The following is a 22800-nucleotide window of genomic DNA, read 5'->3' as shown; positions in this document are numbered from 1 at the left end:
CACTACGACTGTTGTAGAGTGTACTGTTTGCTGTTCCTCTCACTACGACTGTTGTAGAGTGTACTGTTTGCTGTTACTCTCACTACGACTGTTGTAGAGTGTACTGTTTGCTGTTCCTCTCTCTCACTACGACTGTTGTAGAGTGTACTGTTTGCTGTTCCTCTCACTACGACTGTTGTAGAGTGTACTGTATGCTGTTCCTCTCACTACGACTGTTGTAGAGTGTACTGTTTGCTGTTACTCTCTCTCACTACGACTGTTGTAGAGTGTACTGTTTGCTGTTACTCTCACTACGACTGTTGTAGAGTGTACTGTTTGCTGTTCCTCTCACTACGACTGTTGTAGAGTGTACTGTTTGCTGTTACTCTCTCTCACTACGACTGTTGTAGAGTGTACTGTTTGCTGTTACTCTCACTACGACTGTTGTAGAGTGTACTGTTTGCTGTTCCTCTCACTACGACTGTTGTAGAGTGTACTGTTTGCTGTTACTCTCTCTCACTACGACTGTTGTAGAGTGTACTGTTTGCTGTTACTCTCACTACGACTGTTGTAGAGTGTACTGTTTGCTGTTACTCTCACTACGACTGTTGTAGAGTGTACTGTTTGCTGTTCCTCTCTCTCACTACGACTGTTGTAGAGTGTACTGTTTGCTGTTCCTCTTACTACGACTGTTGTAGAGTGTACTGTTTGCTGTTACTCTCACTACGACTGTTGTAGAGTGTACTGTTTGCTGTTCCTCTCACTACGACTGTTGTAGAGTGTACTGTTTGCTGTTACTCTCTCTCACTACGACTGTTGTAGAGTGTACTGTTTGCTGTTACTCTCACTACGACTGTTGTAGAGTGTACTGTTTGCTGTTACTCTCACTACGACTGTTGTAGAGTGTACTGTTTGCTGTTACTCTCTCTCACTACGACTGTTGTAGAGTGTACTGTTTGCTGTTACTCTCACTACGACTGTTGTAGAGTGTACTGTTTGCTGTTACTCTCACTACGACTGTTGTAGAGTGTACTGTTTGCTGTTACTCTCTCTCACTACGACTGTTGTAGAGTGTACTGTTTGCTGTTCCTCTCTCTCACTACGACTGTTGTAGAGTGTACTGTTTGCTGTTCCTCTCACTACGACTGTTGTAGAGTGTACTGTTTGCTGTTACTCTCACTACGACTGTTGTAGAGTGTACTGTTTGCTGTTCCTCTCTCTCACTACGACTGTTGTAGAGTGTACTGTTTGCTGTTACTCTCACTACGACTGTTGTAGAGTGTACTGTTTGCTGTTCCTCTCTCTCACTACGACTGTTGTAGAGTGTACTGTTTGCTGTTCCTCTCACTACGACTGTTGTAGAGTGTACTGTTTGCTGTTACTCTCACTACGACTGTTGTAGAGTGTACTGTTTGCTGTTCCTCTCTCTCACTACGACTGTTGTAGAGTGTACTGTTTGCTGTTCCTCTCACTACGACTGTTGTAGAGTGTACTGTTTGCTGTTACTCTCACTACGACTGTTGTAGAGTGTACTGTTTGCTGTTACTCTCTCTCACTACGACTGTTGTAGCGTGTACTGTTTGCTGTTCCTCTCTCTCACTACGACTGTTGTAGCGTGTACTGTTTGCTGTTACTCTCTCTCACTACGACTGTTGTAGCGTGTACTGTTTGCTGTTCCTCTCTCTCACTACGACTGTTGTAGAGTGTACTGTTTGCTGTTCCTCTCTCTCACTACGACTGTTGTACCGTGTACTGTTTGCTGTTCCTCTCTCTCACTACGACTGTTGTAGAGTGTACTGTTTGCTGTTCCTCTCTCTCACTACGACTGTTGTAGAGTGTACTGTTTGCTGTTACTCTCACTACGACTGTTGTAGAGTGTACTGTTTGCTGTTACTCTCTCTCACTACGACTGTTGTAGCGTGTACTGTTTGCTGTTACTCTCTCTCACTACGACTGTTGTAGAGTGTACTGTTTGCTGTTACTCTCTCTCACTACGACTGTTGTAGAGTGTACTGTTTGCTGTTACTCTCTCTCACTACGACTGTTGTAGAGTGTACTGTTTGCTGTTACTCTCTCTCACTACGACTGTTGTAGCGTGTACTGTTTGCTGTTACTCTCTCTCACTACGACTGTTGTAGCGTGTACTGTTTGCTGTTACTCTCTCTCACTACGACTGTTGTAGCGTGTACTGTTTGCTGTTACTCTCTCTCACTACGACTGTTGTAGAGTGTACTGTTTGCTGTTACTCTCACTACGACTGTTGTAGAGTGTACTGTTTGCTGTTACTCTCTCTCACTACGACTGTTGTAGCGTGTACTGTTTGCTGTTACTCTCTCTCACTACGACTGTTGTAGAGTGTACTGTTTGCTGTTACTCTCACTACGACTGTTGTAGAGTGTACTGTTTGCTGTTACTCTCTCTCACTACGACTGTTGTAGCGTGTACTGTTTGCTGTTACTCTCTCTCACTACGACTGTTGCTGTAGGGTTCGCAGAGAACAAATCTTAATTCTTATGTCAATGACATAATTAGAGCAGAATTTCCAGAGCAAGAATTATACACCAGAATTATATACCAGAATTATGCACCAGAATTATACACCAGAATTATACACCAGAATTATATACCAGAATTATGCACCAGAATTATACACCAGAATTATACACCAGAATTATATACCAGAATTATGCACCAGAATTATACACCAGAGTTATACACCAGAATTATACACCAGAATTATACACCAGAATTATACACCAGAATTATTCACCAGAATTATACACCAGAATTATATACCAGAATTATGCACCAGAATTATACACCAGAATTATACACCAGAATTTTACACCAGAATTATACACCAGAATTAATTATACACCAGAATTATACACCAGAATTATACACCAGAATTATTCACCAGAATTATACACCAGAATTATATACCAGAATTATGCACCAGAATTATACACCAGAATTATACACCAGAATTTTACACCAGAATTAATTATACACCAGAATTATACACCAGAATTCCCTCAGAGGAGATTCCTTGAAGCCAGTGAGGGGAAATTTTTATTCAAGGAACTGAACCTGTTTCCCCTTCCTTCCCCTTCCTTCCCCTTTCTTCCCCTTTCTTTCCCTTCCTTCCCCTTCCTTCCCCTTTCTTCCCCTTTCTTCCCCTTCCTTCCCCTTCCTTCCCCTTTCTTCCCCTTCCTTCCCCTTCATTACCCTTCCTTCCCCTTCCTTCCCCTTCCTTCCCCTTCCTTCCCCTTTCTTCCCCTTCCTTCCCCTTCCTTCCCCTTCCTTCCCCTACCTTCCTCTTCCTTCCCCTTCCTTCCACTTCCTTCCCCTTCCTTCCCTTTCCTTCCCCCTCCTTCCCTCTCATTCCTTCCCCTTCTCTTCCCCTTCCTTCCCCTTCCTTCCCCTTCCTTCCCCTTCCTTCCCCTTCCTTCCCCTTCCTTCCCCTTCCTTCCCCTTCCTTCCCCTTCCTTCCCCTTCCTTCCCTTTCCTTCCACTTCCTTCCCTTCCTTCCCCTTCCTTCCCTTCCTTCCCCTTCCTTCCCCTTCCTTCCCCTTCCTTCCACTTCCTTCCCTTCCTTCCCCTTCCTTCCCCTTCCTTCCCCTTCCTTCCCCTTCCTTCCCCTTCCTTCCCCTTCCCCTTCCTTCCCCTTCCTTCCCTTCCTTCCCCTTCCTTCCCCTTCCTTCCCCTTCCTTCCCCTTCCTTCCACTTCCTTCCCCTTCCTTCCCCTTCCTTCCCCTTCCTTCCCCTTCTTTCCCCTTCCTTCCCCTTCCTTCCCCTTTCTTCCCCTTTCTTCCCCTTCCTTCCCCTTCCTTCCCCTTCCTTCCACTTCCTTCCCTTCCTTCCCCTTCCTTCCCCTTCCTTCCCCTTCCTTCCCCTTCCTTCCACTTCCTTCCCCTTCCTTCCCCTTCCTTCCCCTTCCTTCCCCTTCCTTCCCATTCCTTCCCCTTTGTTCCCCTTCCTTCCCCTTCCTTCCCTTCCTTCCCCTTCCTTCCCCTTCCTTCCCCTTCCTTCCCCTTCCTTCCCCATCCTTCCCCTTCCATCCCCTTCCTTCCCCTTCCTTCCCCTTCCTTCCCCTTCCTTCCCCTTCCTTCCCCTTCTTCCTTCCCCCTTCCTTCCCCTTCCTTCCCGTTCCTTCCCCTTGCTTCCCCTTCCTTCCCCTTCCTTCCCCTTCCTTCCCCTTCCTTCCCCTTCCTTCCCCTTCCTTCCCCTTCCTTCCCCTTCCTTCCCCTTCCTTCCCCTTCCTTCCCCTTCCTTCCACTTCCTTACCCATCCTTCACCTTCCTTCCTTCCCTTCCTTCCCCTTCCTTCCCCTTCCTTCCCCTTCCTTCCACTTCCTTCCCCTTCCTTCCCCTTCCTTCCCCTTCCTTCCCCTTCCTTCCCCTTCCTTCCCCTTCCTTCCACTTCTTCCCCTTCCCCCCTTCCTTCCCCTTCCTTCAACTTCCTTCCCCTTCCTTCCACTTCCTTCCCTTCCTTCCCCTTCCTTCCCCTTCCTTCCCCTTCCTTCCCCTTCCTTCCCCTTCCTTCCCCTTCCTTCCCCTTTCTTCCCCTTTCTTCCCCTTTCCTCCCCTTTCTTCCCCTTCCTTCCCCTTCCTTCCCCTTCCTTCCCCTTCCTTCCCCTTCCTTCCCCTTCCTTCCCCTTCCTTCCCCTTCCTTCCCCTTCCTTCCCCTTCCTTCCCCTTCCTTCCCCTTCCTTCCCCTTCCTTCCCCTTCCTTCCCCTTCCTTCCCCTTCCTTCCCCTTCCTTCCCCTTCCTTCCACTTCCTTCCCCTTCGTTCCCCTTCCTTCCACTTCCTTCCCCTTCCTTCCCCTTCCTTCCCCTTCCTTCCACTTCCTTCCCCTTCCTTCCCCTTCCTTCCCCTTCCTTCCACTTCCTTCCCCTTCCTTCCCCTTCCTTCCACTTCCTTCCCCTTCCTTCCCCTTCCTTCCCCTTCCTTCCCCTTCCTTCCCCTTCCTTCCCCTTCCTTCCCCTTTCTTCCCCTTCCTTCCCCTTCCTTCCCCTTCCTTCCCCTTCCTTCCCCTTCCTTCCACTTCCTTCCCCTTCCTTCCCCTTCCTTCCCCTTCCTTCCACTTCCTTCCCCTTCCTTCCCCTTCCTTCCCTTCCTTCCCCTTCCTTCCCCTTCCTTCCCCTTCCTTCCACTTCCTTCCCCTTCCTTCCCCTTCCTTCCCCTTCCTTCCCCTTCCTTCCCCTTCCTTCCCCTTCCTTCCCCTTCCTTCCCCTTCCTTCCCCTTCCTTCCCCTTCCTTCCCCTTTCTTCCCCTTCCTTCCCCTTTCTAACATCAAACCTGACAGCCACTCACCCCCCCTCCAGCCAGGCAGTGTGAACGCAAATGTACTTAGTTCTTTTTTCACATCCCCCCATAAACCCCCCACCTCCAGAACCACCACCACCACCCCCACAACCACCACCCCCACAACCACAACCACCACTCCCACCCCCACAACCACCACCCCCACAACCACAACCACCACCCCCTCCCCCACAACCACCACCACTACCCCCACTACAACCACCACCACTACCCCCACCCCAACAACCACCCCCCCCACAACCACCACCCCCACAACCACCACCCCAACAACCACCACCCCAAAAACCACCAACCCAACAAACACCACCCCCACAACCAACACCCCCACAACCACCACCACCACCCCCACAACCACCACCACCACCCCCACAACCACCACCACCACCCCCACAACCACCACCCCCACAACCACCACCCCCACAATTAACACCCCCACAACCACCACCCCCACCCCCCACCCCCACCCCCTCCACCCATCGAGTCCTGGTGACTTATAAAGAAGAATAACTTTGAACATTACTTACTCAACGTGCCGCCAGAAGCGTGTTGACATCACACCTCTGATAATCTTCTGAACTGAAACATCCCCGCACCGTTCTTTCAGGGATTGAGTCACAGCTCCTGGCCCCGATTCTTCACTGGTCGCTACTGGGTCACTCTTTCTGCTCCAATACCTTTATTGTACCTCTTCTTAAAGCTATGTATGGATCCTGCCTCCACTACATCACTTTCCCGACTTTTCCACTTCCTGACATCTCTGTGACTGAAGAAATACTTCCTAACATCCCTGTCATGCATGTGAGTCTTCAACTTCCAACTGTGACAGTTGGTATGACTGAGAGATGGTATGACTGAGAGCTGGTATGACTGAAAGCTGGTATGAATGAGAGCTGGTATGAATGAGACTGAGAGCTGATATGACTATGATGAATGAGAGCTGAGAGAGAGCTGGTATGATTGAAAAAACTGGTATGACTGAGAGCTGGTATGACTGAGAGATGGTATGACTGAAAGCTGGTATGACTGAAAGCTGGTATGAATGAGAGCTGGTATGAATGAGAGCTGGTATGATTGAAAACTGGTATGACTGAGAGCTGGTATGACTGAGAGCTGGTATGACTGAGAGCTGGTATGACTGAAAGCTGGTATGAATGAGAGCTGGTATGAATGAGAGCTGGTATGATTGAAAACTGGTATGACTGAGAGCTGGTATGACTGAAAGCTGGTATGAATGAGAGCTGGTATGAATGAGAGCTGGTATGACTGAGAGCTGGTATGATTGAAAACTGGTATGACTGAGAGCTGGTATGACTGAGAGTTGGTATGACAGAGTTGGTATGAGTGAGAGCTGGTATGACTGAGAGCTGGTATGACCGAGAGCTGGTATGAATGAGAGCTTGTATGACTGAGAGCTGGTATGACTAAGAGCTGGTATGACTGAGAGCTGGTATGACTAAGAGCTGGTATGACCGAGAGCTGGTATGAATGAGAGCTTGTATGACTGAGAGCTGGTATGACTGAGAGCTGGTATGACTGAGAGCTGGTATGACTGAGAGCTGGTATGACTGAGAGCTGGTATGACTGAGAGCTAGTATGACTGAGAGTTGGTATGACAGAGTTGGTATGAGTGAGAGCTGGTATGACTGAGAGCTGGTATGAATGAGAACTGGTATGACTGAGAGCTGGTATGAATGAGAGCTGGTATGACTGAGAACTGGTATGACTGAGAGATGGTATGACTGAGAGCTGGTATGACTGAGAGCTGGTATGACTGAGAGCTGGTATGACTGAGAGCTGGTATGACTGAGAGCTGGTATGACTGAGAGCTGGTATGAATGAGAGCTGGTATGACTGAGAGCTGGCATGAATGAGAGCTGGTATGACTGAGAGCTGGTATGATTGAGAGCTGGTATGAATGAGAGCTGGCATGACCTAGAGTTGGTATGACTGAGAGTTGGTATGACTGAGAGATGGTATGACAAAGAGCTTGTATAGCAGAGAGCTGGTATGACTGAGAGCTGGAATGACTGAGAGCTGGTATGACCTAGAGTTGGTATGACTGAGAGTTGGTATGACTGAGAGATGGTATGACTGAGAGTTGGTATGACTGAGAGTTGGTATGACTGAGAGTTGGTATGACTTAGAGTTGGTATGACTGAGAGTTGGTATGACAGAGAGCTGGTATGACTGAGAGTTGGTATGACTGAGAGTTGGTATGACTTAGAGTTGGTATGACTGAGAGTTGGAATGACTGAGAGTTGGTATGACAGAGAGCTGGTATGACTGAGAGCTGGTATGACCTAGAGTTGATATGACTGAGAGTTGGTATGACTGAGAGATGGTATAACAAAAAGCTGGTATAGCAGAGAGCTGGTATGACTGAGAGCTGGAATGACTGAGAGCTGGTATGACCTAGAGTTGGTATGACTGAGAGTTGGTATGACTGACAGATGGTATGACTGAGAGTTGGTATGACTGAGAGTTGGTATGACTGAGAGTTGGTATGACTTTGAGTTGGTATGACTGAGAGTTGGTATGACAGAGAGATGGTATGACTGACAGTTGGTATGACTGAGAGTTGGTATGACTTAGAGTTGGTATGACTGAGAGTTGGTATTACTGAGAGTTGGTATGACAGAGAGCTGGTATGACTGACAGTTTGTATGACTGAGAGTTGGTATGACAGAGAGCTGGTATGACTGAGAGTTGGTATGACTGAGAGTTGGTATGACTTAGAGTTGGTATGACCGAGAGTTGGTATGACAGAGAACTGGTATAACAGAGAGCTGGTATGAGTGAGAGTTGGTATGACTAAGAGTTGGTATGACTGAGAGTTGGTATAACACAGAGTTGGTATGACTGAGAGCTGGTATGACTGAGAGTTGGTATGACTGAGATTTGGTGTGACTGAGAAGTGTTATGACAAAGAGCTGGTATAACAGAGAGCTGGTATGATTGAGAGCTGGTATGACCTAGAGTTGGTATGACTGAGAGTTGGTATGACTGAGAGATGGTATGACAGAGAGCTGGTATGATTGAGAGCTGGTATGACCTAGAGTTGGTATGACTGAGAGTTGGTATGACTGAGAGATGGTATGACAGAGAGCTGGTATGATTGAGAGCTGGTATGACCTAGAGTTGGTATGACTGAGAGTTGGTATGACTGAGAGATGGTATGACTGAGAGTTGGTATGACTGAGAGTTGGTATGACTGAGAGTTGGTATGACTGAGAGTTGGTATGACTGAGAGTTGGTATGACTGAGAGATGGTATGACTGAGAGTTGGTATGACTGAGAGTTGGTATGACTGAGAGTTGGTATGACTGAGAGTTGGTATGACTGAGAGCTGGTATGACTGAGAGCTGGTATGACTGAGAGTTGGTATGACTGAGAGTTGGTATGACTGAGAGTTGGTATGACTGAGAGTTGGTATGACAGAGAGCTGGTATGACTGACAGTTGGTATGACTGAGAGTTGGTATGACTGAGAGTTGGTATGACTGAGAGTTTGTTTGACAGAGAGCTGGTATAAGTGAGAGTTGGTATGGCTTAGAGTTGGTATTACAGAGAGCTGGTGTGTCAGAGAGCTGGTATGACAGAGAGCTGGTGTGACAGAGAGTTGGTATGACTGAGAGCTGGTATGACAGAGATTTGGTATGACTGAGAGCTGGTATGACTGAGAGTTGGTATGACTTAGAGTTGGTATTAGAGTTGGTATGACTGAGAGCTTTTATGACAGAGAGCTGGTATGACAGAGAGCTGGTATGACAGAGAGCTGGTATGACAGAGAGCTGGTGTGACAGAGAGTTGGTATGAGTGAGAGCTGGTATGACTGAGAGTTGGTATGACTAAGAGTTGGTATTACTTAGAGTTGGCATGACTGAGAGCTGGTATGACAGAGAGCTGGTATGACAGAGAGCTGATATGACAGAGAGCTGGTATGACAAAGAGCTGGTGTGACAGAGAGTTGCAATGAGTGAGAGCTGGTATGACTGAGAGCTGGTATGACTGAGAGCTGGTATGACTGACAATAGGTATGACTGAGAGCTGGTATGACTGAGCGCTGGTATGACAGAGAGCTGGTATGACAGAGAGTTGGTATGACTGAGAGTTGGTATGACTTAGAGTTGGTATGACTGAGAGTTGGTATGACAGAGAGCTGGTATGACTGACAGTTGGTATGACTGAGAGTTGGTATGACTTAGAGTTGGTATGACTGAGAGTTGGTATGACTGAGAGTTGGTATGACAGAGAGCTGGTATGACTGAGAGCTGGTATGACCTAGAGTTGATATGACTGAGAGTTGGTATGACTGAGAGATGGTATGACAAAGAGCTGGTATAGCAGAGAGCTGGTATGACTGAGAGTTGGTATGACTGAGAGTTGGTATGACAAAGAGCTGGTATAGCAGAGAGCTGGTATGACTGAGAGTTGGTATGACAGAGAGCTGGTATGACCTAGAGTTGATATGACTGAGAGTTGGTATGACTGAGAGATGGTATAACAAAGAGCTGGTATAGCAGAGAGCTGGTATGACTGAGAGCTGGAATGACTGAGAGCTGGTATGACCTAGAGTTGGTATGACTGAGAGTTGGTATGACTGACAGATGGTATGACTGAGAGTTGGTATGACTGAGAGTTGGTATGACTGAGAGTTGGTATGACTTAGAGTTGGTATGACTGAGAGTTGGTATGACAGAGAGCTGGTATGACTGACAGTTGGTATGACTGAGAGTTGGTATGACTTAGAGTTGGTATGACTGAGAGTTGGTATGACTGAGAGTTGGTATGACAGAGAGCTGGTATGACTGACAGTTGGTATGACTGAGAGTTGGTATGACAGAGAGCTGGTATGACTGAGAGTTGGTATGACTGAGAGTTGGTATGACTTAGAGTTGGTATGACAGAGAACTGGTATAACAGAGAGTTGGTATGAGTGAGAGTTGGTATGACTAAGAGTTGGTATGACTGAGAGTTGGTATAACACAGAGTTGGTATGACTGAGAGCTGGTATGACTGAGAGTTGGTATGACTGAGATTTGGTGTGACTGAGAAGTGTTATGACAAAGAGCTGGTATAACAGAGAGCTAGTATGATTAAGAGTTGGTATGACTTAGAGTTGGTATGACTGAGAGTTGGTATGACAGAGAGCTGGTATGATTGAGAGCTGGTTTGACCTAGAGTTGGTATGACTGAGAGTTGGTATGACTGACAGATGGTATGACAAAGAGCTGGTATAGCAGAGAGCTGGTATGACTGAGAGTTAGTATGACTGAGAGTTGGTATGACAAAGAGCTGGTATAGCAGAGAGCTGGTATGACTGAGAGTTGTTATGACAGAGACCTGGTATGACTGAGAGCTGGTATGACCTAGAGTTGATATGACTGAGAGTTGGTATGACTGAGAGATGGTATGACAAAGAGCTGGTATAGCAGAGAGCTGGTATGACTGAGAGCTGGAATGACTGAGAGCTGGTATGACCTAGAGTTGGTATGACTGAGAGTTGGTATGACTGAGAGATGGTATGACTGAGAGTTGGTATGACTGAGAGTTGGTATGACTGAGAGTTGGTATGACTGAGAGTTGGTATGACTGAGAGTTGGTATGACTGAGAGTTGGTATGACTTAGAGTTGGTATGACTGAGAGTTGGTATGACAGAGAGCTGGTATGACTGAGAGTTGGTATGACCTAGAGTTGGTATGACTGAGAGTTGGTATGACTGAGAGATGGTATGACTGAGAGTTGGTATGACTGAGAGTTGGTATGACTTAGAGTTGGTATGACTGAGAGTTGGTATGACAGAGAGCTGGTATGACTGAGAGTTGGTATGACTTAGAGTTGGTATGACTGAGAGTTGGTATGACTGAGAGTTGGTATGACAGAGAGCTGGTATGACTGACAGTTGGTATGACTGAGAGTTGGTATGACAGAGAGCTGGTATGACTGACAATTGGTATGACTGAGAGTTGGTATGACTTAGAGTTGGTTTGACCGAGAGTTGGTATGACAGAGAACTGGTATAACAGAGAGCCGGTATGAGTGAGAGTTGGTATGACCAAGAGTTGGTATGACTGAGAGTTGGTATAACACAGAGTTGGTATGACTGAGAGCTGGTATGACTGAGAGTTGGTATGACTGAGAGTTGGTATGACTGAGAGCTGGTATGACTGAGAGTTGGTATGACTGAGAGTTGGTATGACTGAGAGTTGGTATGACTGAGATTTGGTGTGACTGAGAAGTGTTATGACAAAGAGCTGGTATAACAGAGAGCTGGTATGATTAAGAGTTGGTATGACTTAGAGTTGGTATGACTGAGAGTTTGTTTGACAGAGAGCTGGTATAAGTGAGAGTTGGTATGGCTTAGAGTTGGTATTACAGAGAGCTGGTGTGACAGAGAGCTGGTATGACAGAGAGCTGGTGTGACAGAGAGCTGGTATAAGTGAGAGTTGGTATGGCTTAGAGTTGGTATTACAGAGAGCTGGTGTGACAGAGAGCTGGTATGACAGAGAGCTGGTGTGACAGAGAGCTGGTATGACTGAGAGCTGGTATGACAGAGATTTGGTATGACTGAGAGCTGGTATGACTGAGAGTTGGTATGACTTAGAGTTGGTATTAGAGTTGGTATGACTGAGAGCTGGTATGACAGAGAGCTGGTATGACAGAGAGCTGGTATGACAGAGAGCTGGTATGACAGAGAGCTGGTGTGACAGAGAGTTGGTATGAGTGAGAGCTGGTATGACTGAGAGTTGGTATGACTAAGAGTTGGTATTACTTAGAGTTGGCATGACTGAGAGCTGGTATGACAGATAGCTGGTATGACAGAGAGCTGATATGACAGAGAGCTGGTATGACAGAGAGCTGGTGTGACAGAGAGTTGCAATGAGTGAGAGCTGGTATGACTGACAGCTGGTATGACTGACAGCTGGTATGAGTGACAGCTGGTATGACTGAGAGCTTATACGACTGAGAACTGGTATGACTGAGAGTTGGTATGACTGAGAGCTGGAATGACTGAAAGCTGGTATGACTGAGAGCTGGTATGACAGAGAGCTGGTATGACAGAGAACTGGTATGACTGAGAGCTTGTATGGCTGAGAGCTGGTATGACTGAGAGCAGGTATGACTGAGAGCTGGAATGACTGACAACAGGTATGACTGAGAGCTGGTATTACTGAGCGCTGGTATGACAGAGAGTGGGTATGACAGAGAGTTGGTATGACAGAGTGGGTATGAGTGAGAGCTGGTATGAATGGAGTCTACCTGGAGACCTGGAATCTTCCTTGAGACCTGGAGTCTACCTGAAGACCTTGTATCTAATTTTAGTCTATCTGGGGACCTGGAGTCTACCTGGAGACCTGGAGTATAACTTGAGACTTGTAGTCTCCCTGGAGACCTGGAGTCTACCTGGAGACCTGGAGTATAACTTGAGACTTTCAGTCTCCCTGGAGACCTGGAGTCTACCTGGAGACCTGGAGTATAACTTGAGACTTGGAGTCTCCCTGGAGACCTGGAGTCTACCTGGAGACCTGGAGTATAACTTGAGACTTGGAGTCTCCCTGGAGACCTGGAGTCTACCTGGAGACCTGGAGTATAACTTGAGACTTTCAGTCTCCCTGGAGACCTGGAGTCTACCTGGAGACCTGGAGTATAACTTGAGACTTTCAGTCTCCCTGGAGACCTGGAGTCTACCTGGAGACCTGGAGTCTACCTGGAGACCTGGAGTCTACCTGGAGACCTGGAGTCTACCTGGAAGCCTTGAGTCTACCTGCAGGGTATTCGGAGGGGTCAACGCCCCCGCGACCTGGTACACGACCAGGCCTCCATGCAGTTCTGGAAATTACTGTATTATACTTTAAATCAGTTAATATTGTTTTTATTATATGACTGAAGAAACTGTTGCTGCTAGCAAGTGGTAATATTGCGAATATAATAAATATACTGCTATAATTTAAATTATTTAATTTTTTAAAATGACCGGATAATCTCCCTCGGTACTGGCAGTGATACTCTCCCTCGGTACTGGCAGTGATACTCTCCCTCGGTACTGGCAGTGATACTCTCCCTCGGTACTGGCAGTGATACTCTCCCTCGGTACTGGCAGTGATACTCTCCCTCGGTACTGGCAGTGATACTCTCCCTCGGTACTGGCAGTGATACTCTCCCTCGGTACTGGCAGTGATACTCTCCCTCGGTACTGGCAGTGATACTCTCCCTCGGTACTGGCAGTGATACTCTCCCTCGGTACTGGCAGTGATACTCTCCCTCGGTACTGGCAGTGATACTCTCCCTCGGAACTGGCAGTGATACTCTCCCTCGGTACTGGCAGTGATACTCTCCCTCGGTACTGGCAGTGATACTCTCCCTCGGTACTGGCAGTGATACTCTCCCTCGGTACTGGCAGTGATACTCTCCCTCGGTACTGGCAGTGATACTCTCCCTCGGTACTGGCAGTGATACTCTCCCTCGGTACTGGAAGTGATACTCTCCCTCGGTACAGGCAGTGATATTCTCCCTCGGTACTGGCAGTGATACTCTCCCTCGGTACAGGCAGCGATACTCTCCCTCTGTACTGGCAGTGATACTCTCCCTCGGTACTGGCAGTGATACTCTCCCTCGGTACTGGCAGTGATACTCTCCCTCGGTACTGGCAGCGATACTCTCCCTCGGTACTGGCAGTGATACTCTCCCTCGGTACTGGCAGTGATACTCTCCCTCGGTACTGGCAGTGATACTCTCCCTCGGTACTGGCAGTGATACTCTCCCTCGGTACTGGCAGTGATACTCTCCCTCGGTACTGGCAGTGATACTCTCCCTCGGTACTGGCAGTGATACTCTCCCTCGGTACTGGCAGCGATACTCTCCCTCGGTACTGGCAGCGATACTCTCCCTCGGTACTGGCAGCGATACTCTCCCTCGGTACTGGCAGTGATACTCTCCCTCGGTACTGGAAGTGATCCTCTCCCTCGGTACAGGCAGTGATACTCTCCCTCGGTACTGGCAGCGATACTCTCCCTCGGTACTGGCAGTGATACTCTCCCTCGGTACTGGCAGCGATACTCTCCCTCGGTACTGGCAGCGATACTCTCCCTCGGTACTGGCAGTGATACTCTCCCTCGGTACTGGCAGCGATACTCTCCCTCGGTACTGGCAGCGATACTCTCCCTCGGTACTAGCAGTAATACTCTCCCTCGGTACCGGCAGTGATACTCTCCCTCGGTACTGGCAGTGATACTCTCCCTTGGTATTGGCAGTGATACTCTCCCTCGGTACTGGCAGTGATAATCTCCCTCGGTACTGGCAGCGATACTCTCCCTCGGTACTGGCAGTGATACTCTCCCTCGGTACTGGCAGTGATACTCTCCCTCGGTACTGGCAGCGATACTCTCCCTCGGTACTGGCAGTGATACTCTCCCTCGGTACTGGCAGCGATACTCTCCCTCGGTACTGGCAGTGATACTCTCCCTCGGTACCGGCAGTGATACTATCCCTCGGTACTGGCCGTGATACTCTCCCTCGGTACTGGCAGTGATACTCTCCCTCGGTACTGGCAGTGATACTCTCCCTCGGTACTGGCAGTGATACTCTCCCTCGGTACAGGCAGTGATACTCTCCCTCGGTACTGGCAGTGATACTCTCCCTCGGTACTGGCAGTGATACTCTCCCTCGGTACTGGCAGTGATACTCTCCCTCGGTACTGGCAGTGATACTCTCCCTCGGTACTGGCAGTGATACTCTCCCTCGGTACTGGCAGTGATACTCTCCCTCGGTACTGGCAGTGATACTCTCCCTCGGTACTGGCAGTGATACTCTCCCTCGGTACTGGCAGTGATACTCTCCCTCGGTACTGGCAGTGATACTCTCCCTCGGTACAGGCAGTGATACTCTCCCTCGGTACTGGCAGTGATACTCTCCCTCGGTACTGGCAGTGATACTCTCCCTCGGTACAGGCAGTGATACTCTCCCTCGGTACTGGCAGTGATACTCTCCCTCGGTACTGGCAGTGATACTCTCCCTCGGTACAGGCAGTGATACTCTCCCTCGGTACTGGCAGTGATAATCTCCCTCGGTACTGGCAGTGATACTCTCCCTCGGTACTGGCAATGATACTCTCCCTCGGTACAGGCAGTGATACTCTCCCTCGGTACTGGCAGTGATACTCTCCCTCGGTACTGGCAGTGATACTCTCCCTCGGTACTGGCAGCGATACTCTCCCTCGGTACTGGCAGTGATACTCTCCCTCGGTACTGGCAGTGATACTCTCCCTCGGTACTGGCAGCGATACTCTCCCTCGGTACTGGCAGTGATACTCTCCGTCGGTACTGGCAGTGATACTCTCCCTCGGTACAGGCAGTGATACTCTCCCTCGGTACTGGCAGTGATACTCTCCCTCGGTACTGGCAGTGATACTCTCCCTCGGTACTGGCAGTGATACTCTCCCTCGGTACTGGCAGTGATACTCTCCCTCGGTACTGGCAGTGATACTCTCCCTCGGTACTAGCAGTGATACTCTCCCTCGGTACTGGCAGTGATACTCTCCCTCGGTACTGGCAGTGATACTCTCCCTCGGTACAGGCAGTGATACTCTCCCTCGGTACTGGCAATGATACTCTCCCTCGGTACTGGCAGCAATACTCTCCCTCGGTACTGGCAGCAATACTCTCCCTCGGTACTGGCAGTGATACTCTCCCTCGGTACTGGCAGTGATACTCTCCCTCGGTACTGGCAGCGATACTCTCCCTCGGTACTGGCAGCGATACTCTCCCTCGGTACAGGCAGTGATACTCTCCCTCGGTACTGGCAGCGATACTCTCCCTCGGTACTGGCAGCGATACTCTCCCTCGGTACTGGCAGTGATACTCTCCCTCGGTACTGGCAGCGATACTCTCCCTCGGTACTGGCAGTGATACTCTCCCTCGGTACTGGCAGTGATACTCTCCCTCGGTACTGGCAGCGATACTCTCCCTCGGTACTGGCAGTGATACTCTCCCTCGGTACTGGTAGTGATACTCTCCCTCGGTACAGGCAGTGATACTCTCCCTCGGTACTGGCAGTGATACTCTCCCTCGGTACTGGCAGTGATACTCTCCCTCGGTACTGGCAGTGATACTCTCCCTCGGTACTGGAAGTGATACTCTCCCTCGGTACAGGCAGTGATACTCTCCCTCGGTACTGGCAGTGATACTCTCCCTCGGTACAGGCAGTGATACTCTCCCTCGGTACTGGCAGTGATACTCTCCCTCGGTACTGGCAGTGATACTCTCCCTCGGTACTGGCAGTGATACTCTCCGTCGGTACTGGCAGTGATACTCTCCCTCGGTACAGGCAGTGATACTCTCCCTCGGTACTGGCAGTGATACTCTCCCTCGGTACTGGCAGTGATACTCTCCCTCGGTACAGGCAGTGATACTCTCCCTCGGTACTGGCAGTGATACTCTCCCTCGGTACTGGCAGTGATACTCTCCCTCGGTACTGGCAGTGATACTCTCCCTCGGTACTGGCAGTGATACTCTCCCTCGGTACTGGCAGTGATACTCTCCCTCGGTACTGGCAGTGATACTCTCCCTCGGTACTGGCAGTGATACTCTCCCTCGGTACAGGCAGTGATACTCTCCCTCGGTACTGGCAATGATACTCTCCCTCGGTACTGGCAGTGATACTCTCCCTCGGTACAGGCAGTGATACTCTCCCTCGGTACTGGCAATGATACTCTCCCTCGGTACTGGCAGTGATACTCTCCCTCGGTACTGGCAGTGATACTCTCGCTCGGTGCGGGCAGTGATACTCTCCCTCGGTACTGGCAATGATACTCTCCCTCGGTACTGGCAGTGATACTCTCCCTCGGTACTGGCAGTGATACTCTCCATCGGTACTGGCAGTGATACTCTCCCTCGGTACAGGCAGTGATACTCTCCCTCGGTACTGGCAGTGATACTCTCCCTCGGTACTGGCAGTGATACTCTCCCTCGGTACTGGCAGTGATACTCTCCCTCGGTACTGGCAGTGATACTCTCCCTCGGTACTGGCAGTGATACTCTCCCTCGGTACTGGCAGTGATACTCTCCCTCGGTACTGGCAGTGATACTCTCCCTCGGTACTGGCAGTGATACTCTCCCTCGGTACTGGCAGTGATACTCTCCCTCGGTACTGGCAGTGATACTCTCCCTCGGTACTGGCAGTGATACTCTCCCTCGGTACTGGCAGTGATACTCTCCCTCGGTACTGGCAGTGATACTCTCCCTCGGTACTGGCAGTGATACTCTCCCTCGGTACTGGCAGTGATACTCTCCCTCGGTACTGGCAGTGATACTCTCCCTCGGTACTGGCAGTGATACTCTCCCTCGGTACTGGCAGTGATACTCTCCCTCGGTAATGGCAGTGATACTCTCCCTCGGTACTAGCAGTGATACTCTCCTCGGTACTGGCAGTGATACTCTCCCTCGGTACTGGCAGTGATACTCTCCCTCGGTACTGGCAGTGATACTCTCCGTCGGTACTGGCAGCGATACTCACCGTAGGCACTGGCAGTGATACTCTCCCTCGGTACTGGCAGTGATACTCTCCCTCGGTACTGGCAGTGATACTCTCCCTCGGTACAGGCAGCGATACTCTCACTCGGTACTGGCAGTGATACTCTCCGTCGGGACTGGCAGTGATAATCTCCGTCGGGACTGGCAGTGATACTCTCCCTCCGTACTGACAGCTGTACTCTCCCTCGCTACTGGCAGCGATACTCTCCCTTGGTGCTGGCAGTGATAATCTCCCTCGGTACTGGCAGGGATACTCTCCCTCGGTACTGGCAGTGATACTCTCCCTCGGTACTGACAGCGATACTCTCCCTCGGTACTGGCAGCGATACTCTCTCTCGGTGCTGGCAGTGATACACTCCCTCGGTACTGGCAGCGGTACTCTCCCTCGGTACTGGTAGCGATACTCTCCCTCGGTACTGGCAGTGTTAATCTCCCTCGGTACTGGCAGTGATACTCTCCCTCGGTACAGGCAGTGATACTCTCCCTCGGTACTGACAGTGATACTCTCCCTCCGTACTGGCAGCGATACTCTCCCTCGGTACTGGCAGCAATACTCTCCCTCGGTACAGGCAGTGATGCTCTCCTCCCTCGGTACTGGCAGTGACACTCTCCCTCGGTACTGTCAGTAATACTCTGCTTCGGTACTGGCAGTGATACTCTCCCTCGGAACAGGCAGTGATACTCTCCCTCGGTACTGACAGTGATACTCTCCCTCGGTATTGGCAACGATACTCTCCCTCGGTACAGGCAGTGATACTTTCCTCCCTCAGTACTGGCAGTAATACTCTCCCTCGGTACTGGCAGTGATACTCTGCCTCGGTACTGGCAGTGATACTCTCTTTCGGTACTGGCAGTGATGCTCTCCGTCGGTACTGACAACGATACTCTCCCTGGGTACTGGCAGTGATACTCTCCGTCGGTACTGACAGCGATACTCTCCGTCGGTACAGGCAGTGATACTCTCCCTGGGTACTGGCAGTGATACTCTCCGTCGGTACTGGCAGTGATACTCTCCCTCGGTTCAGGCAGTGATACTCTCCCTCGGTACAGGCAGTGATACTCTCCCTCGGTACAGACAGTGATACTCTCCCTCGGTACTGGCAGTGATACTCTCTCTCGGTACTGGCAGTGATACTCTCCCTCGGTACTGGCAGTGATACTCTCCCTCGGTACTGGCAGTGATACTCTCCCTCGGTACAGGCAGTGATACTCTCCCTCGGTACTGGCAATGATACTCTCCCTCGGTACTGGCAGTGATACTCTCCCTCGGTACCGGCAGTGATACTCTCCCTCGGTACTGGCAATGATACTCTCCCTCGGTACTGGCAGTGATACTCTCCCTCGGTACTGGCAGTGATACTCTCGCTCGGTGCTGGCAATGATACTCTCCCTCGGTACTGGCAGTGATACTCTCCTTCGGTACTGGCAGTGATACTCTCCCTCGGTACTGGCAATGATACTCTCCCTCGGTACTGGCAGTGATACTCTCCATCGGTACTGGCAGTGATACTCTCCCTCGGTACTGGCAGTGATACTCTCCTTCGGTACTGGCAGTGATACTCTCCCTCGGTACTGGCAATGATACTCTCCCTCGGTACTGGCAGTGATACTCTCCCTCGGTACTGGCAATGATACTCTCCCTCGGTACTGGCAGTGATACTCTCCTTCGGTACTGGCAGTGATACTCTCCCTCGGTACTGGCAGTGATACTCTCCCTCGGTACTGGCAGTGATACTCTCCCTCGGTACTGGCAGTGATACTCTCACTCGGGACTGGCAGTGATACTCTCCCTCGGTACTGGCAGTGATACTCTCCCTCGGTAATGGCAGTGATACTCTCCCTCGGTACTGGCAGTGATACTCTCCCTCGGTACTGGCAGTGATACTCTCCCTCGGTACTGGCAGTGATACTCTCCCTCGGTACTGGCAGTGATACTCTCCCTCGGTACTGGCAGTGATACTCTCCCTCGGTACTAGCAGTGATACTCTCCCTCGGTACTGGCAGTGATACTCTCCCTCGGTACTGGCAGTGATACTCTCCCTCGGTACTGACAGCGATACTCTCCCTCGGTACTGGCAGTGATACTCTCTCTCGGTACTGGCAGTGATACTCTCCCTCGGTACTGGCAGTGATACTCTCCCTCGGTACTGGCAGTGATACTCTCCCTCGGTACTGGCAGTGATACTCTCCCTCGGTACTGGCAGTGATACTCTCCCTCGGTACTGGCAGTGATACTCTCCCTCGGTAATGGCAGTGATACTCTCCCTCGGTACTAGCAGTGATACTCTCCCTCGGTACTGGCAGTGATACTCTCCCTCGGTACTGGCAGTGATACTCTCCGTCGGTACTGGCAGCGATACTCACCGTAGGCACTGGCAGTGATACTCTCCCTCGGTACTGGCAGTGATACTCTCCCTCGGTACTGGCAGTGATACTCTCCCTCGGTACAGGCAGCGATACTCTCACTCGGTACTGGCAGTGATACTCTCCGTCGGGACTGGCAGTGATAATCTCAGTCGGGACTGGCAGTGATACTCTCCCTCCGTACTGACAGCTGTACTCTCCCTCGCTACTGGCAGCGATACTCTCCCTTGGTGCTGGCAGTGATAATCTCCCTCGGTACTGGCAGGGATACTCTCCCTCGGTACTGGCAGTGATACTCTCCCTCGGTACTGACAGCGATACTCTCCCTCGGTACTGGCAGCGATACTCTCTCTCGGTGCTGGCAGTGATACACTCCCTCGGTACTGGCAGCGGTACTCTCCCTCGGTACTGGTAGCGATACTCTCCCTCGGTACTGGCAGTGTTAATCTCCCTCGGTACTGGCAGTGATACTCTCCCTCGGTACAGGCAGTGATACTCTCCCTCGGTACTGACAGTGATACTCTCCCTCCGTACTGGCAGCGATACTCTCCCTCGGTACTGGCAGCAATACTCTCCCTCGGTACAGGCAGTGATGCTCTCCTCCCTCGGTACTGGCAGTGACACTCTCCCTCGGTACTGTCAGTAATACTCTGCTTCGGTACTGGCAGTGATACTCTCCCTCGGAACAGGCAGTGATACTCTCCCTCGGTACTGACAGTGATACTCTCCCTCGGTATTGGCAACGATACTCTCCCTCGGTACAGGCAGTGATACTTTCCTCCCTCAGTACTGGCAGTAATACTCTCCCTCGGTACTGGCAGTGATACTCTGCCTCGGTACTGGCAGTGATACTCTCTTTCGGTACTGGCAGTGATGCTCTCCGTCGGTACTGACAACGATACTCTCCCTGGGTACTGGCAGTGATACTCTCCGTCGGTACTGACAGCGATACTCTCCGTCGGTACAGGCAGTGATACTCTCCCTGGGTACTGGCAGTGATACTCTCCGTCGGTACTGGCAGTGATACTCTCCCTCGGTTCAGGCAGTGATACTCTCCCTCGGTACAGGCAGTGATACTCTCCCTCGGTACTGACAGTGATACTCTCCCTCCGTACTGGCAGCGATACTCTCCCTCGGTACTGGCAGCAATACTCTCCCTCGGTACAGGCAGTGATGCTCTCCTCCCTCGGTACTGGCAGTGACACTCTCCCTCGGTACTGTCAGTAATACTCTGCTTCGGTACTGGCAGTGATACTCTCCCTCGGTACTGGCAGTGATACTCTCCGTCGGTACTGGCAGCGATACTCACCGTAGGCACTGGCAGTGATACTCTCCCTCGGTACTGGCAGTGATACTCTCCCTCGGTACTAGCAGTGATACTCTCCCTCGGTACTGGCAGTGATACTCTCCCTCGGTACTGGCAGTGATACTCTCCCTCGGTACTGACAGCGATACTCTCCCTCGGTACTGGCAGTGATACTCTCTCTCGGTACTGGCAGTGATACTCTCCCTCGGTACTGGCAGTGATACTCTCCCTCGGTACTGGCAGTGATACTCTCCCTCGGTACTGGCAGTGATACTCTCCCTCGGTACTGGCAGTGATACTCTCCCTCGGTACTGGCAGTGATACTCTCCCTCGGTAATGGCAGTGATACTCTCCCTCGGTACTAGCAGTGATACTCTCCTCGGTACTGGCAGTGATACTCTCCCTCGGTACTGGCAGTGATACTCTCCCTCGGTACTGGCAGTGATACTCTCCGTCGGTACTGGCAGCGATACTCACCGTAGGCACTGGCAGTGATACTCTCCCTCGGTACTGGCAGTGATACTCTCCCTCGGTACTGGCAGTGATACTCTCCCTCGGTACAGGCAGCGATACTCTCACTCGGTACTGGCAGTGATACTCTCCGTCGGGACTGGCAGTGATAATCTCCGTCGGGACTGGCAGTGATACTCTCCCTCCGTACTGACAGCTGTACTCTCCCTCGCTACTGGCAGCGATACTCTCCCTTGGTGCTGGCAGTGATAATCTCCCTCGGTACTGGCAGGGATACTCTCCCTCGGTACTGGCAGTGATACTCTCCCTCGGTACTGACAGCGATACTCTCTCTCGGTGCTGGCAGTGATACACTCCCTCGGTACTGGCAGCGGTACTCTCCCTCGGTACTGGTAGCGATACTCTCCCTCGGTACTGGCAGTGTTAATCTCCCTCGGTACTGGCAGTGATACTCTCCCTCGGTACAGGCAGTGATACTCTCCCTCGGTACTGACAGTGATACTCTCCCTCCGTACTGGCAGCGATACTCTCCCTCGGTACTGGCAGCAATACTCTCCCTCGGTACAGGCAGTGATGCTCTCCTCCCTCGGTACTGGCAGTGACACTCTCCCTCGGTACTGTCAGTAATACTCTGCTTCGGTACTGGCAGTGATACTCTCCCTCGGAACAGGCAGTGATACTCTCCCTCGGTACTGACAGTGATACTCTCCCTCGGTATTGGCAACGATACTCTCCCTCGGTACAGGCAGTGATACTTTCCTCCCTCAGTACTGGCAGTAATACTCTCCCTCGGTACTGGCAGTGATACTCTGCCTCGGTACTGG

Source organism: Cherax quadricarinatus, chromosome 26 (genome assembly GCF_038502225.1).
Source record: "Cherax quadricarinatus isolate ZL_2023a chromosome 26, ASM3850222v1, whole genome shotgun sequence".
Lineage (NCBI taxonomy): Eukaryota > Metazoa > Arthropoda > Malacostraca > Decapoda > Parastacidae > Cherax > Cherax quadricarinatus.
The sequence above is the reverse complement of the archived record's forward strand: the minus strand, read 5'-3'. Positions refer to the sequence as shown.